This window comes from Narcine bancroftii, chromosome 7 (assembly GCF_036971445.1).
Source record: "Narcine bancroftii isolate sNarBan1 chromosome 7, sNarBan1.hap1, whole genome shotgun sequence".
NCBI lineage: Eukaryota > Metazoa > Chordata > Chondrichthyes > Torpediniformes > Narcinidae > Narcine > Narcine bancroftii.
In genome coordinates this window covers 68,548,732-68,563,791 of record NC_091475.1, presented here as the reverse complement: position 1 = coordinate 68,563,791, position 15,060 = coordinate 68,548,732, and the positions used below count along the sequence as shown (strand labels likewise).

General features: G+C 33.9%; 1 long non-coding RNA gene across 4 annotated transcripts in view; it reads right to left on the bottom strand.

Annotated features, from left to right (window-relative positions):
- The window catches only part of LOC138738989 (uncharacterized), a 90,569-nt gene that overhangs the window by 17,168 nt on the left and 58,341 nt on the right, over positions 1-15,060 (bottom strand). Inside the window, exons 5-7 of one of the 4 annotated variants that reach the window (XR_011341932.1) lie at positions 2,507-2,594; positions 2,049-2,180; positions 449-532 (exon numbers count right to left, since the gene is read on the bottom strand). This is a non-coding gene — a long non-coding RNA (uncharacterized lncRNA). Of the gene's footprint in view, positions 1-448; positions 533-1,556; positions 2,181-2,506; positions 2,595-15,060 lie in introns of those variants that run through there. The other 3 variants (XR_011341933.1, XR_011341934.1, XR_011341931.1) reach the window with 3 other exon arrangements.

Genomic DNA, 15,060 nt, shown 5'->3' with positions numbered 1-15,060 from the left:
ATTAAGGTTAAAGTCCCCTCCTATCAGTGTATTCCCCTGCGTATCTGCAATCTTCAAAAAGATATCTTGCATAAATTTTTGATCCTCTTCATTCGGTGCATATACATTGAGCAAATTCCAAAATTCTGAATATATCTGACACTTTATCATTACATACCTCCCTGCTGGATCTATTATTTCCACCTCTATTTTGATTGGTACATTTTTATTGATTAATATAGCTACTCCTCTGGCTTTTGAATTATATGATACTGCCATTACGTGCCCTACCCAGTCTCTCTTTAATTTCTTGTGTTCCACTTCAGTTAGATGTATTTCCTGCACGAATGCTATATCAATTTTTACTTTCTTCAGTAAATTTAACAGCCTCTTCCTTTTGATTTGGTTATGTATTCTGTTAATAATTATAGACATATAGTTCAAAATGGCCATTTCATACTTTGTTTACCTTTCCTTTCCGCTTCCTCATCACCACCTTTCCTCCTTATCCATTTCTGTTTTCTTTTTTTGAACACGTTGTAAGACAACACTTCTAAAACATAAAATATTTGGTGAGCAAGTTTTTATGGAAATATAAAATGGTAAGGGTTTCATTACAGAAATTTACTTGGAAGTATGCATTAGAAGATTTGCAACTTCCTAATTTCCAAAATTATTATGAATCAGCACAGTTTGAAGCGGATAAATCTTTGATATGGGCTAATATTGAATGATCTCAGATTGGTGAGAAGAAGATGGATCCGTTTATTCATAGATGGAATCCTCAGTTATTGAGTAATTATAATTTAACTGTGTTGAAACATTTAATGGATTTGTGGTATTAAAAAAAGTGAAACTATAGGTTCTCAGGTAAATTTTTGGGTAAAACCCCTTTGTTTCAAAATAAGCTTTGTCTTTTTACACTTAATAATCAACTTCTGAGGTTATGGGATCAAAAGGGCATAAAATTGGTAGAAGATTGACATGAAATAAAATATCCTGCTTCATAACAAAGAATGGCAGAGAAATATGACATATATTTGAATACTCTTTTTTTCTTATTATCAAATTAAAGCCTTATTGCTGGATAATTTTGGGCACACTTTACGGTTACCTAGACGGTCTAAATTTGAAATTTTACTTACTGAAGGTGGCAAGAAAGGATTTATATCTGAGATGTATGCTTTATTACAGAATAAAATGCTTAAGATGGATGTTCATAAATATAAATTAAAATGGGAAAAAGATATGGCTGTATCTATTTCTCAGGATGATTGGATGAACCTATGTGAGGATAGTATGACTAAGATTGTAAATGTAAGGTATACATTTCATTATAATTTTCTACATCAATTATATTTAACTATGGAAAAATTAAGGAAATACAAGTTTATTTCCTCAGATTTATGTTTTTGATCTCTTTCTTACATTTTACTTGGTTATGTGAGATGGTGAAATCTTTTTGGAATAGATTTAAGGAATTTTTAGAAGTTTTTTTTTAAATTTAAGCTTCCACTTGATCCTTTAGTATTTTTTGTTGGGTTATATTAAGAGGTTGAGTTTGGAGTTAAAATTAAATTAATTTCAATTTGATTTTTTGAGATTGGCTTTAACTGTGGCTAGAAAATGTTTGAAAATTAGGAAAAAATGAGACTAATTTGAGTACTCAGAGATCTTGTATTCCATTGGAAAAATAACATATAATTTACATAATAACTATTCTTTTTGTTAAAACTTGGAGTCTGTATTTGGATTATATGGGGTTAATCTCCTTTCCACACATTAGTGGTGTTGTCCTGAAACATGGCAACTGATTGATGAGTTTTATGTTTTGTGATCTCCTCTTTCTCTCTTCTTCCTTTTTGGGGGTAGTTAGAGGGAGGTGGGGAGGGATGGGTTGGGAGTTGTAGTGGGTATTATTTACAAAAAATATCACATATGTATTCTGTTATTTTTTTTTATTGTATAGTTTAACATTTTCAAAAAAAGATAACATCAAGATTACTGGAAATTCTTAATAAATTTTTCTTTTCAGCAGTATATACATAGGACTCTTTCATTTTCCCCACCTTTTTAGCCATTGTTCCTTGTTCAAAACATAGTTCATGTTCTTCTTCTTGTCCACTGGAGCTGGAAGCCTCTAAAGCAGGGGTCAGGAAAGTGGACAATAGGACTATCCAAGGGGTTGATAGATGTCTAGGCTATAGATAAATTTAAAAGTGGCAAAATCTATTTATTTATTTATTTCATATGCTTGGGGTCAATGAGAGATCAAGGATTCCATGAAGAGGTTGATGGGGCGGGGGGGGGGGGGGCGGCATGGCGTGATGGTGTAGTAAGAATATGTGAAAAACACCCCCTTCTGGCAGAACTTTAAAAAACCCATGTTAAAATGTTCAAAATATCTTAAAAATTATAGATAATATCATTGAAGAGTGAAACTACCAACAATGAGAAAAATGAAAGCTCAAGCAACAAAGAAAACAGTTATAAAATCAGTAATAATGTCAGAAGAAACTTGGCCTACCTTAACAATGAAGCCTGGAGACTCAATTACTATGCAGATTCCATCCCAATGGCAGTCCATTTTTCTACACTGGCACCAACCTCCCATCCTGACGAGCAAAATGGTACCGGTGAGCAGCGCCCGTCGACTTCGGGGCAAGAAGTGAGCTGCAGGGGGACCTGATCTCCATCGGCCGAGTGAACCTGGGCTGGGGGGGAGGGAGCATCTGCACCTGCAGTTGCGTCACACCAGCTGACTCCCCAACAGAGGAGGAAAGGGATGTGGCTGAATTGGAGGAAGAGCAGTATTTAACTGAAGAGGAAACTGCAGTGTATCAGGGTAGGCCTAGGGTGAGCCAGATTGCTAAGTTAGTGCCTGGCTCCTCCCAATTAGAGTCACCATCAAATGCTGATTTGGCTTTACAGGTTTCTCTATTGTGAAGGAGCAACTTGTGGAAATGAAAGGGGAAATATCTACAATTAAAATGGATGTGGCTAAATGTTTGAAAGCTGTGGATAAAGTTCAAGATACATTTAAAAGGACTGAAGAAGAGTTTGTTAGTTGTAAGGATGATGTTGAATTCTGTCCATAGAAGATGGAACATATGGAAGATTCATTTACTGACTGGGAGATTAAAAAAAAGACTGAATTATTGAAGAAGATGGATGTCTTGGAGAATCAAGGTCAGAGGAATAATGTTAAGATAGTAGGTCTCCTGGAGGACTTTGAGGGACCGGATTTGATTCAGTTTTTTCAAAAATGGATTCTGGAGGTCCTGCGAATAATTTATTTTACAGATGGATTAGAACTGGACAGAGCCCACTGAGCGATGCAGAGGAAGTCACTTCCTGGACAACCACTGCTCTCTATTTTGATATGTTGTCTGCATTATCAGGACAGAGAATTGATTTTGAGACTTGCAGTGCAGAATGTGAGAAATCATCAGGGACCTTTGCTTGTTCAAAATAACAGGGTTTTAAAAGAAATGCCGATTTAAGTCAAATGGTGATTAAATGGCGTAAAGAATTTAATTTGGCTAAAGCTGTTCTGTGGAAGGAAGGGTATGAATTTGCTTTCCGTTATCCCGCAATCTTAAAATTTTTTTTGGGGAATATCAGTCTCAACTTTTTTTTCAGATGATGCAAAGGCTGTGGAATTTGCTAATATTTTACTTGATAATAAACAGGGTCAGAATTTCCAGCAGCATACTCCTAAGGGAAGAAGCGTTAAATGAGATATAGAACCTTGTCAGTTGATTGAAGTTGGTATTGCTGATGATCAAGTAAATTGTGATTTGGAAGAAGAGTTTCATACTTGAGATGATAACATGTATTAAATTTTTTTTGATTGTTCTGTTTGGGAGGGGGGTGGTCCAACTGCGGATCCTTCCGAAGTCGTCGGCCACTTTGTGGCATTTGTCACTCCTGTGTAATCGAGGGCAGTAATACCTTCAAGTATTCTTTTTTATATATTGTTTTTTTTTCTTATTATGGGCTTTTTCTTTATTTATCTATCTTTTATGGAAGTGCAATTTAATTCTTTGTGCATTGTTGTCATGTGGAGGTACTTCACCATTTATAGTGGAGGGATTGACAAAATTTTAAATGGCTAGTTTAAATTTTGTTACTTTTAATGTTAACGGGCTAAATAATCATATTAAAAGAAAAAGAGTATTTATTGTCTTAGCTTAAAAAGTTGAAAGTTGATGTAGCTTTTTTGCAAGAGACTTACTTGACTGAAGAACATCAGAAATTGAAAAGAGACTGGGTTGAGCAAGTAGTATCATCTTTGTTTAACTCTAAGGCAAGAGGATTGGCTATTTTGATTAATAAGAAATTATCTTTTAAATTGGAATCAGTTTTCAAAGCAGCTGGTAGGCTATTGATTGTTAATTGTACAATTTTTTTCAGAATGTTGGACCTTAATGAATGTATATGATTCAAATGTTGATGATGAAAAATTTATGGCAGATTTATTTCTAAATTTGAATCAGGCTTATGATAAAATTATGATAGGGGGTGATTTCATTGTTGTTTTGATCAATTATTGGACAAATCTCCTAAAACGGTAACTAGGACAAGATAGTTAAACAGTTGATGGTTTTGATGAATTTAGTTGAATATATGGAGGAAATTAAATTCTACAGAAAAAGATTTTTCATTTTATTCATTTAGGCATGATTCCTTTTCAAGAATAATTTGTTTTTTTATTAATATCAGCGAATGTGGAAAAATGAATTCTGGAAGCTGTATATAAATCGAGATCTCTATCCAATCATTCTTTGTTATTAATTATTTGTGCATCAGAAAGGATGGGGAATACATATATATATATGTATAGGTGGCATTTTAATTCTTTCTTAATTAAAACACGGAATTTTGTAGGTTTATACGGCACCATAGTCAAAGTTTTTTGAAGATAAATGTGGATTCAGTTGATTATAAATTTGTTCTATGGGATGCTTTGAAAACTTATTTACGGGGACAAATTATTAGTTATACAGCTAAAGTTAAGAAGCGGAGAATAGCTGAAGTTTGCAAATTGGAGAAAGAGATTGAAGTTTTGGAGAAAGATTTACAGCGTTTTTCAGCGGAGGGTAAAAAATATGGTTGGTAAACTTAAAAGTTAAATATAATTCATTGCAGACTTATAAATTTGAAAAGTTTATATCGAGGACTAAACAAAGGTATTATGAATTAGGGGAGATAGTGCATAAAATTTTAGCATGGCAATTAAAAATAGAACAAGGACAATAAATACTATTAGATATCAGTCGAAAATCATTTATAAACCTCAGGAAATCAATGATGAATTTTGGAGGTTCTAGGAAAAGTTGTATAATTCTGAAGTAGGACAGGATGATTTTTTTAGCTGGCTTAACTTTGCCTACTTTAAATGATGGGGATGTAAAATACTTAGATGCTGGTATTACTGTTAGTGAATTAATAGAAGCACTTCAAAATATCCCAATTGGTAAATCCCCTGGTGATGATGGGTTTACTTCTGAATTTTATAAGGAATTTCAAGATTCTTTAGTTCCTTTGTTGATGGATGTTCTGGATCAAGCAGCTGATGTTGGTTCTTTACTAGATTCTTTTTCTAAAGCAGTTATTTACTGTGATTCCTAAGGAGGATAGGGATCCCTCAAATGTGGGATCATACAGACATATTTCTTTGTCAATTGTAGATTATAAGATAGTAGCCAAGGTCTTGGCCAATAGACTAGCAAAATACTTACCTGATATAATCCATGAGGACCAAGCAGGCTTTATTAAGAACCGTTATTCAGCAGATAATATAATAAAGTTGATTCCTTTAATTAATACTTCACGGCAGCAACCCAACCAACCGATGGTAATTTCTTTGGATGCTGAAAAGGCCTTTGATAGAGTTGAATTGGGTTTTTTGTTTAAAGTTTTGGAAAATTTTAAATTTGAGCCTCTTTTTATTGGTTGGCTTTATATAAAAATCCTACAGTGAGAGTAGTGATGAATGGATCTTTTACACTATCTAGATCAACTAGACAAGGGTGTCCTTTGTCACCAGATTTGTGTGCATTGGTTATTGATCAAGCAAGATAATGTGATAACAGGGATTAAAGTGAATTGTAATAAATATAAAAGACATTTGTTTGCAGATGATGTGTTGATATTTTTAACTAATCCTTTATGAAATTTGGTGAATTTACATGAACATTTGCAACAGTATGAGGTATTATCTGGTTATAAGGTTAATTGGTATAAAAGTCAAATTATGCTGTTGACAGAAATGGATTATTGTAGACAGATTGAGGTTTAGATGGTCTGACCGTATTAAATATTTAGGTATTATTATTGATAATTTACTTACATTCATTTACCATTAATGGCTAAAATTAAAGATGATTTAAACAGATGGAAGGGTTTACCTATAACATTGAAAGGGTCAATTGTATAAAGATGAATGTCTTTCCTCGAATTCAGTATTTGTTTCAATCTCTTCCATGTAAGGTCCTTATAATTTTTTTAAGGATATCAATTCTTTGATAAGAAAGATTTTGTTGAAAGATAAAATGGTGGGAGTTTCACTACAAAAATTAACATGGAAATATGTATTGGGTGGTTTATAATTACCTAATTTTCAATATTACTCTGAGTCATGTTACGAAGACCAGACGACCCCAAAAACCAGCAGCAATAGATATGCACCAAAACACAGGGGTTACTTAAACAAATGTAGTTTTTAATTAGAATTGAACAAGAAACAGGATTAAACTCTAACTTATTACTTAACCTACCTAACCTACTTAATCCCCCCTCTAATACTAAGTACAGGTGTGTGTAATGTGTATTTAAAATTAGAAAAGTTCTTTGGATCACAGTCCAACCTCACTGGTTGCAGGCAATTCTTGTACTGCGCACAGAAGTTAGCATTAACGGGGGGCGTGGCAAGACGGCTTAGAGTCTAGATGTGTAATCTCGACCTCTCTGGCCAGACTTTTAAGAACCCGTTTTTAACTCTTTGTTTTTAAGTTTAAACTCTTTAAAAACTTAGTTTAAAGTATCAAGGAACTGTTATGGCCATTAATGGTAAAAAGATTAATTCTCAAGTGCAGAAGAAACTACATTTTTGGAGTGTTGAAGATTTAGGGCCAAAAAAGCTTGCTATGACTTCAGATTTGCTTTTCTCCATATCTAAGTCACAAAGATTGCCTGTGGGAGCTGGAAAAATGACTACTACTCACCAGGAGAAGGATATCGCTGGAATTACTTGTTCTCAGGAGGAAGATGCATGTTCCCAGGAAGTGGATCCTGATTTTAGCAGTCTGCCAACTTTGGCAGACGGAGCTCACAGAAAAATGATTCCATTGTTTGAAACCACTCAGGCAGTACTCCAACCTGAAGAGTTTGATCTTATCCGTGAATTCTTGAAACAACAGTGAGTTGTGGGGGGAAATCAGCATCAACCCTCTGAGGAAGTCGGGGTGTCGTCGCTGGGAGTTCAAACTTGCAGTAAATCTGTTAAAATGCCTGCTGTTGAGCTGCAGCAGGAGCTGCAGTTATCTGGTTCTGACACTACGTTAAAGAAAACAGGGTTGGGTCTTTCTGAACTACAAGTTAACTTGTTAAGTACTGTTACTCAGCCGATATTGCAAGAGTTGGCTCAAATGAAAGATAGCATGAGGTCAGAATTCACTACAGTTAATGCAAGAATGGAAGTATTTTCTGAAGATTAAAAAAAATTCAGCCTGCTTTTTTGGAATGTAAACAGCAAGTGGTCTCTAATACAGAAAAAGTGATGGAGGTGGAAAAATCCATTAAAGAATTGCGAGAACGTGAGAAGGAGTTAGAGAGGAAAGTAGATTATTTGGAGAATCAAAGTAGAAGAAACAATGTGAAGATTGTTGATTTGCCGGAAGGTATGGAAGATCAAGATCCTCTTCATTTTTTTACAGAATGGATTCCACAAATATTGGGGCAAGAATTTTTCTCTGGAGGCTTGGTATTGGAAAGAGCTCATAGAGCCTTAAGAAGAAGACCTCTGCCTGATCAATCACCGAGACCTGTGATAATTCGATGCTTGAATTATTTGGACAGAGAAACAATACTTCGTCTAGCAGTGGAAAATGCGAGACGACAAGCTCCGTTAATGATTCAGAATAGTAGAGTTTTTTTTAATCCCGATTTGAGTCAAGAGGTTATTCAGCGTCGGCGTCGATTTAATATAGTTAAAGAAGTTTTGTGGCGTAAAGGCTATAAGTCTACTTTTCATTATCCGGCAGTGTTGAAGGTGTTTTGTGGAGATTTTCAATCTCGGTTTTTTGAGAATGAGTGTGAAGCAATGATTTTTGCTGATTCGTTGCCAGATGTATGAGGACAAAGATCTAGTCCACCATTGTCTCCTAAAGAAAAATCTGGTTGTTCTGGAAATGGAACAAATGGTAGAAATGGGAATGGAAAGAGTCTAACTTCTCCTAAAATGGGGTCGCCAAGTTTGGAATCTCTTGGATGAATAGAAGAACTTTCTTATTCTTACTTTATTTTTATGTCATTATGATATCTTGTTGTTATTCTTTGTTTGGCTGGGGAGGGAGAGATTTGTTCTATGTTCTATTAGTCATCAGCCACTGCTGGGTGATCCACACCCACGTTTGGTTTAGGGATTACTACCTTTTGGTAGTTTTCTGGGTTTTTTTTTACTTTATTTTTTTTTCATTATTATTTTATTTAGACTTTAATTTGCGGGTTTTTTTTTCTCCTATTGGAGGGCCTATTTATGTTATTTTGAATTTTTATATATAGATATTATTAGTTCTTAGTAATATTAGTAGATATGTCAAAGTTGAGGTTTGCTACTTTTAATGTTCGAGGTTTAAACACATCGATTAAGCGTAAACGCATTTTGGCATATATTAAGAAAATGAAAATTGATGTCGCTTTTTTTTACAAAAAACACACTTGAATGTTAAGGAAAGTATGAAATTGAAGAGGGATTGGGTAGGGCATGTATATTTTTCTTCATTTAACTCCAGGGCTAAAGGTGTAGCAATTTTGATACATAAGAATTTATCTTTTGAATTACAATCAATGGAGGAAAAGGCAGGATGTATTCTTAAATTAAATTGTAAGATTTTTAGTGAATTGTGGACTTAACTTAATATTTATGCCCCAAATGAAGATGATGAAAGATTTATCTCTGATGCATTTTTATATCTGGGTCAAGCTAATGAGAATGTTTTAGTTGGTGGTGATTTTAATTGTGTTTTGGAACTTTTATTAGATAAGTCCCCGAAGAAAGTTAAGAAATCTAAAATGGCAGTTCAGGTTCAAGCGCTGATGAATGATCTCAATTTAGTGGATATTTGGAGATGTCTTAATCCGACAGAGAAGGATTTCTCCTTTTATTCATCTGGACATGAATCGTTTTCAAGGATTGATTTTTTTTTAGTATCGTCACATTTACAGGGGAAAATACAACAAGCGGAATATAAAAGCAGGGTGATTTCAGATCATTCTTTGTTATACTTCACGTATATAACTTCTGAGAAAATTCAAATGGCCTGATGTTGGAGGTTTAATACAATGTTAATAAAAAATACGGAATTCATTGATTTTTTGAAAAAACAAATGAATTTCTTTTTGAATGAAAATTCTAATTCTGTTCATAGTAAATTTGTAGTATGGGATGCTATGAAAGCTTATTTGAGAGGAAAAATAATTAGTTATACTTCTAAAATAAAAAAGAATCGATTAAATCAGAATCTTGAGTTAGAGAAACGGATTAGTGAGTTAGAAAAGGAGTTTCAGAGAGATGTGAAAGAAGATCAGAAAATAGAATTGTCTAAGTTGAAACTGGAATATAATACTTTGCAATCTTATCAATTTGAGTGTATGATTAACAGGACTAAACAATGATATTATGAATGGGGAGAGAAAGCACATAAGGTATTGGCATGGCAATTAAAGAAGGAACAGGTTTTGAGGACTATTAATGCTGTTAGACAGAATTTGTTTATTACGTATAAACATTGTGAGATTAATGATGAATTTTGTTCATTTTATAAAAAGTTATATACATCTGATGGAAAACAAGAAAATAGATCGATTGATCTTTTTTTTTATCACAGTTGAACTTACCGACATTAGAGGATGTAGATATACAGGAGTTGGAAGCACCATTTACTGACTCAGAAATTAAAATGGTTATGTTGGAAATGCCGAACGGTAAATCGGTGATGATGGATTTTCGGTTGAATTTTATAAATTTTTTTACGATGACCTCTCTACAGTGTTTGGAGATGTACTACGTCAGGTTGGAGAACATTATGAATTGCCTGAGTCTTGTTCTAGTGCTTTAATTAGAGTAATTCCAAAGAAAGATAGAGATCCTTTGAAAGTATCTTCATATCGACCGATTTCATTGTTGAATGTAGATTATAAAATTATAGCTAAAATTTTAGCGAATAGATTGGCTAAGTTTTTACCTAAGCTGATTCATATGGATCAAACAGGTTTCATAAAGAATAGATATGCCTCGGATAATATTTTATGTATGATTAGTTTGATTAATAGATTTCGACAATCTTCAGACCATCCGATGGTGATATCTTTAGATGCCGAAAAAGCGTTTGATAAAGTTGAGTGGAATTTTCTGTTTAAAGTTTTGGAGAAATTTAAGTTTGGTCCATTTTTTATTGGTTGGATAAAGACTTTATATAGTAAACCGATAGCAAGAGTATTGATGAAAGGTTTGATTTCGGAACCGTTTAAACTGACCCGATCTATTCATCAAGGTTGTCCTTTATCACCAGCTTTATTTGCATTAGTGATCGAACCTTTGGCACAGTTGATAAGACAGAATACACAGATACAAGGTATTAAAGTTTTAGATGAGGAATATAAAATTAATTTATTTGCTGATGATGTATTGGTGTACCTAACAAATCCAGCTCAATCACTGTTGCATTTGAAGGAGTGTTTGATGCAATATGGATGTTTTTCTGGATACAAAGTTAATTGAGAAACAAGCGAAATATTACCGGTGAGTGAAGGAGATTATTCAGCTTATAAAAACATTCTTAATTTGAAATGGACAGATCGAATTAAGTATTTGGGTATAATCATGGATGTTAATTATCAATCTTTATATAAATTAAATTATGTTCCGTTAATAAAAAAATAAAACTGATTTGATTAAATGGAAAGATCTCCCTATTAATTTATTGGGTAGAATAAATACAATTAAGATGAACATTTTTCCACGTATACAATATTTATTTCAATCTATTCTGTATTTACTTGATAATTTTTTTTCGAGATTTGAATAAAATGGTTAGGGAGTTTTTATGGAGCGGTAAATTTTCAAGAGTAGCCTTGAATAAATTAACTTGGAAATATGACCTAGGGGGACTACGTTTACCACATTTTCAAAATTATTATGAAGCAGCCCAACTTAAATTTATTAGTTCATTGATGGATTTGGAACGGCCCCTGAGTTGGGCCAAAATTGAGATGGCAAATATTTTTGAACTTGAAATACATCAGTTTTTGTTTAGGTGGAATGTAAATTTGTTATAGCACCATAATGTGCCTATATTAAAACATTTAATGAAGCTATGGACAAAGAAAAATAAAATGGTAGGTTCTAGTGGTGAATTGTTGGTCTTGACTCCATTGTATAATAATCAACTTTCTTTCTCAATACATAATCGAAGTTTATTATATTGGAGATTTAAAGGTGTGGAAAATTTGGGAGATTGTTTTAAAGAAGGTAAATTTTTATCTTTTGATCAGATGAGGGACAGTTATGGTATTGATAAGAATTCTTTGTTTCTTTATTATCAAATTCGATCCTTGGTAAAGCATGTGTTTGGTAGAGATATGATTTTACCTGAAATGACTAATTTTGAGACTTTTCTTATGAAGGTACCAGAGAAGGGTTATATTTCAGTTATGTATCAAATATTACAGGATGGTATGGATAAAAGGGGTTGGGATAGATCTAAAAGTAAATGGGAAGCGGAAATTGGTTTTATTTTTTCCGAGGATGATTGGTCAGATATTTGTTGATAGTGTAACTAGACTGATAAATGCTCGTTATGCAATGATTAATTATAATTTTTTACATCAATTATACTTAACACCTGAAAAGCTAAAAAAATATGGTTTTCATGAATCAGATTTGTGTTTTAGATGTGGTAATGCTGTTGGAACTTTTTTTCAAGCTGTTTGGTCATGTATATATGTATATAATCTTTTTGGAAGAAAGTACAATTGTTTCTGGAATACCTGTATAAGATTAAAATACCTTTAGATCCGACAGTATTTTTATTGGGTAGTTTGCAACCTCTGAAAGGTCTGGGATTAGATAAATTTCAACTTGCTTTTGTATATTTAGCATTATCTGTAGTGAAAAAATGTATTGCTAGTACGTGGAAATATACAAATATGATTGATAGTAATAGATGGCATAATGAGATGAAATATTGCTTAACAATGGAAAAAATCACATATGTTTCATGTGATAACTATAGTTTTTTTTATTAATAAGTGGTTGTTATATTCAGAATATTCATATTTTGATTTACATTTAATATGTATGCTTAATTTTTCTTTATTTTTCTTTCTCTCTTTATGACTCTCCTTAGGAGAGTTGACTGAAAGGGGGGGGGGTTCTCTTTTTTTTCTTTTATATATATAAAATATATCATTCATGTTTAGTTTATTGTTATATATGTTACTTATTATCTGTATTTTGAACAAATAAACAAAGTTAAAAAAAAGAAGTTAGCATTAACAAAGTTCACCAGTCTTTGGTGCTTAACAGGCAAACGGTTACCACTCAGGAGGGTTTTTGCTGGTTTTCAGAGAGAGATTCCTTTTCCAGGACATCCGCAATTGATTCCTTATCAATCAGTCTTGCTGACAAAACTTGCCCCCTTCAGGGTTCTCCAAATTATCCTTTTTTTCTGGTCACCTTTCAGACTGCCAGTCTTCTCCTTTGACCAGGCAGTCTTCCAAAGTTTGCCAGCTTGTCCCTCTGGAACTGATTTCTGTGTCTCTCCTCTCTGTTTCACTCCCTCCCTCTCTGAGAGGAAAACTGTTCTGGCCTGCCTGCAAAGATCACATGCTCTCCCAGGCAAGCTGATTAAATGTTGCTACTTTGTTACTCCTTTGCAAAAAGCATTCTGCAAAAGTTCTACAAATATTCTGTGTTTTAAAATGTTTGTGTGCAACCTGCTCTAGCAATTCCTCCCAAGCTACCTCTAAATACTCTGTCACAGTCGGCTCAATTAAAATTTATAAATAGAATGTTTCAAGTGGATACTCCTTTGATTTGGGCAACTATTGAATTGGATCAAATTGGTGAGAAGAGGATGGATCAATTTATTTTCTGAAGTAATTGTCAGTTATTACAGTTATAATTTACCAGTATTGGAGCATTTGCTTGAGTTATGGATAAATAAAAATGAACAGTTTGATACAGAAGGAAGAGTTTCAGCTAAGATGCCTTTATTTCAAAACAAACTTTTTCTATTTACAATTAATAATCAATTTTTAAAATTATGGGAACAAAACGGTGTAAAATTAGAAAACTGCAGGACATTTTATTTCTTGTCAATGAATGAGAGAGAAATATAATGTACCTTTGAGTACTTTCTTTACTTATTATCAAATTAAAGCTTTATTGTTAGAAAATTTTGGGTGTACTTTGAGTCTTCCAAGAAGATCTAAATTTGAGAGTTTAATTATTGATGGAACTAGGAAGGGTTTTATATCAAATATGTATAATTTATTGCAGGCTAAATGTCTTAAGTCAGATGTTGACTAAACAAGAGTGAAATGGGAGAGAGATCTGGGAACCTGGAAGGCCTTACCTACTCTCTTACCCCATCTGTATCCCTTTGCACACTACATAATTTGTTTTTCCATTCAATTTCATGCCATCAAACTTTGATATGCTACACTTGGTCTTCTCTTCCAAATCATTCTCATTCATGTAAATTTTGAACAGTTGTGGGCCCAGGACAAATCCCTATGTGCTCCAGCAATCATTGATTGCCAATCAGTGAAAGGTCAATTTATCCCAAATGAAAGGTCAATTTATCCCAAATCTCTGCCTTCAAAGAATGCTTCACACAGAAAACAGGTGATTCAGCCATTCTTGTCTGTGCTGACCATCATCTCCCTAGTCCCACTTACCTGCACGCATACCATAACCCTCCAGTCCTCTCACATCCATGTACCTATCCAATTTACTCTCAAAATATACAATCAAGCCCACATACACCACATCAGATGGCAGCTCATTCCACACTTCCACCATCCTCTGAGTGATAAACTTCACCCTAATGTTCCCGCTAAACCTCTCCTCCTTCAGCTTAAAACTATGATCTCTTGTATTTATATCCCCCAATCTAATTGTAAAAAGTCTCTTTGTATCCACTCTTGTCTATACCTCTCAATTTTATAAACTTCAATCAAATCTCTCCTCATTCTTCTTCGGTCCAAGGAATTAAGTCCTAACCTGTTCAATCTTTCCCTGTAACTCAACCCCTTAAGACCTGGCCACACTCTAGTAAATTTTCTCTGAACTCTTTCAATCTTATTGATATCCTTACTGTAGTTAGGTGCCCAGAAGTGCACACAATATTTCCCATTTGGCCTTAAACAACTTCAGCATAACATCCCAACTCCTATACTCAATATTTTGATTTATAAAGGCTAAGGTACAAAAAACTTTCTTTACAACCCTGCCACCTTCAGGGAACATTGCATCTGCACTCCTAGATCCCTCTGCTCCTCCACATTCCTCAGTGTCTTATCAAATACTTTACATCTCCTACCTTGGTTTGCCTTTCCAAAAGGCATCACCTCATCCTTGTCTGCATTAAACTCCAGCTGCCACTTTCTGGCCCATTCTCTAAGCTGGTCCAGATCCCTGTGCAAACTTTGATAACTTTCTTCACTGTCCACAATGCCTCTTTGTATCATCAGCAAACTTGCTGATCCAGTTCACAACATTATCATCCAGATCATTGATGTATACAACAAACAATGGCCCCAACACAGATCCCTGAGGTACACCACTGGTTA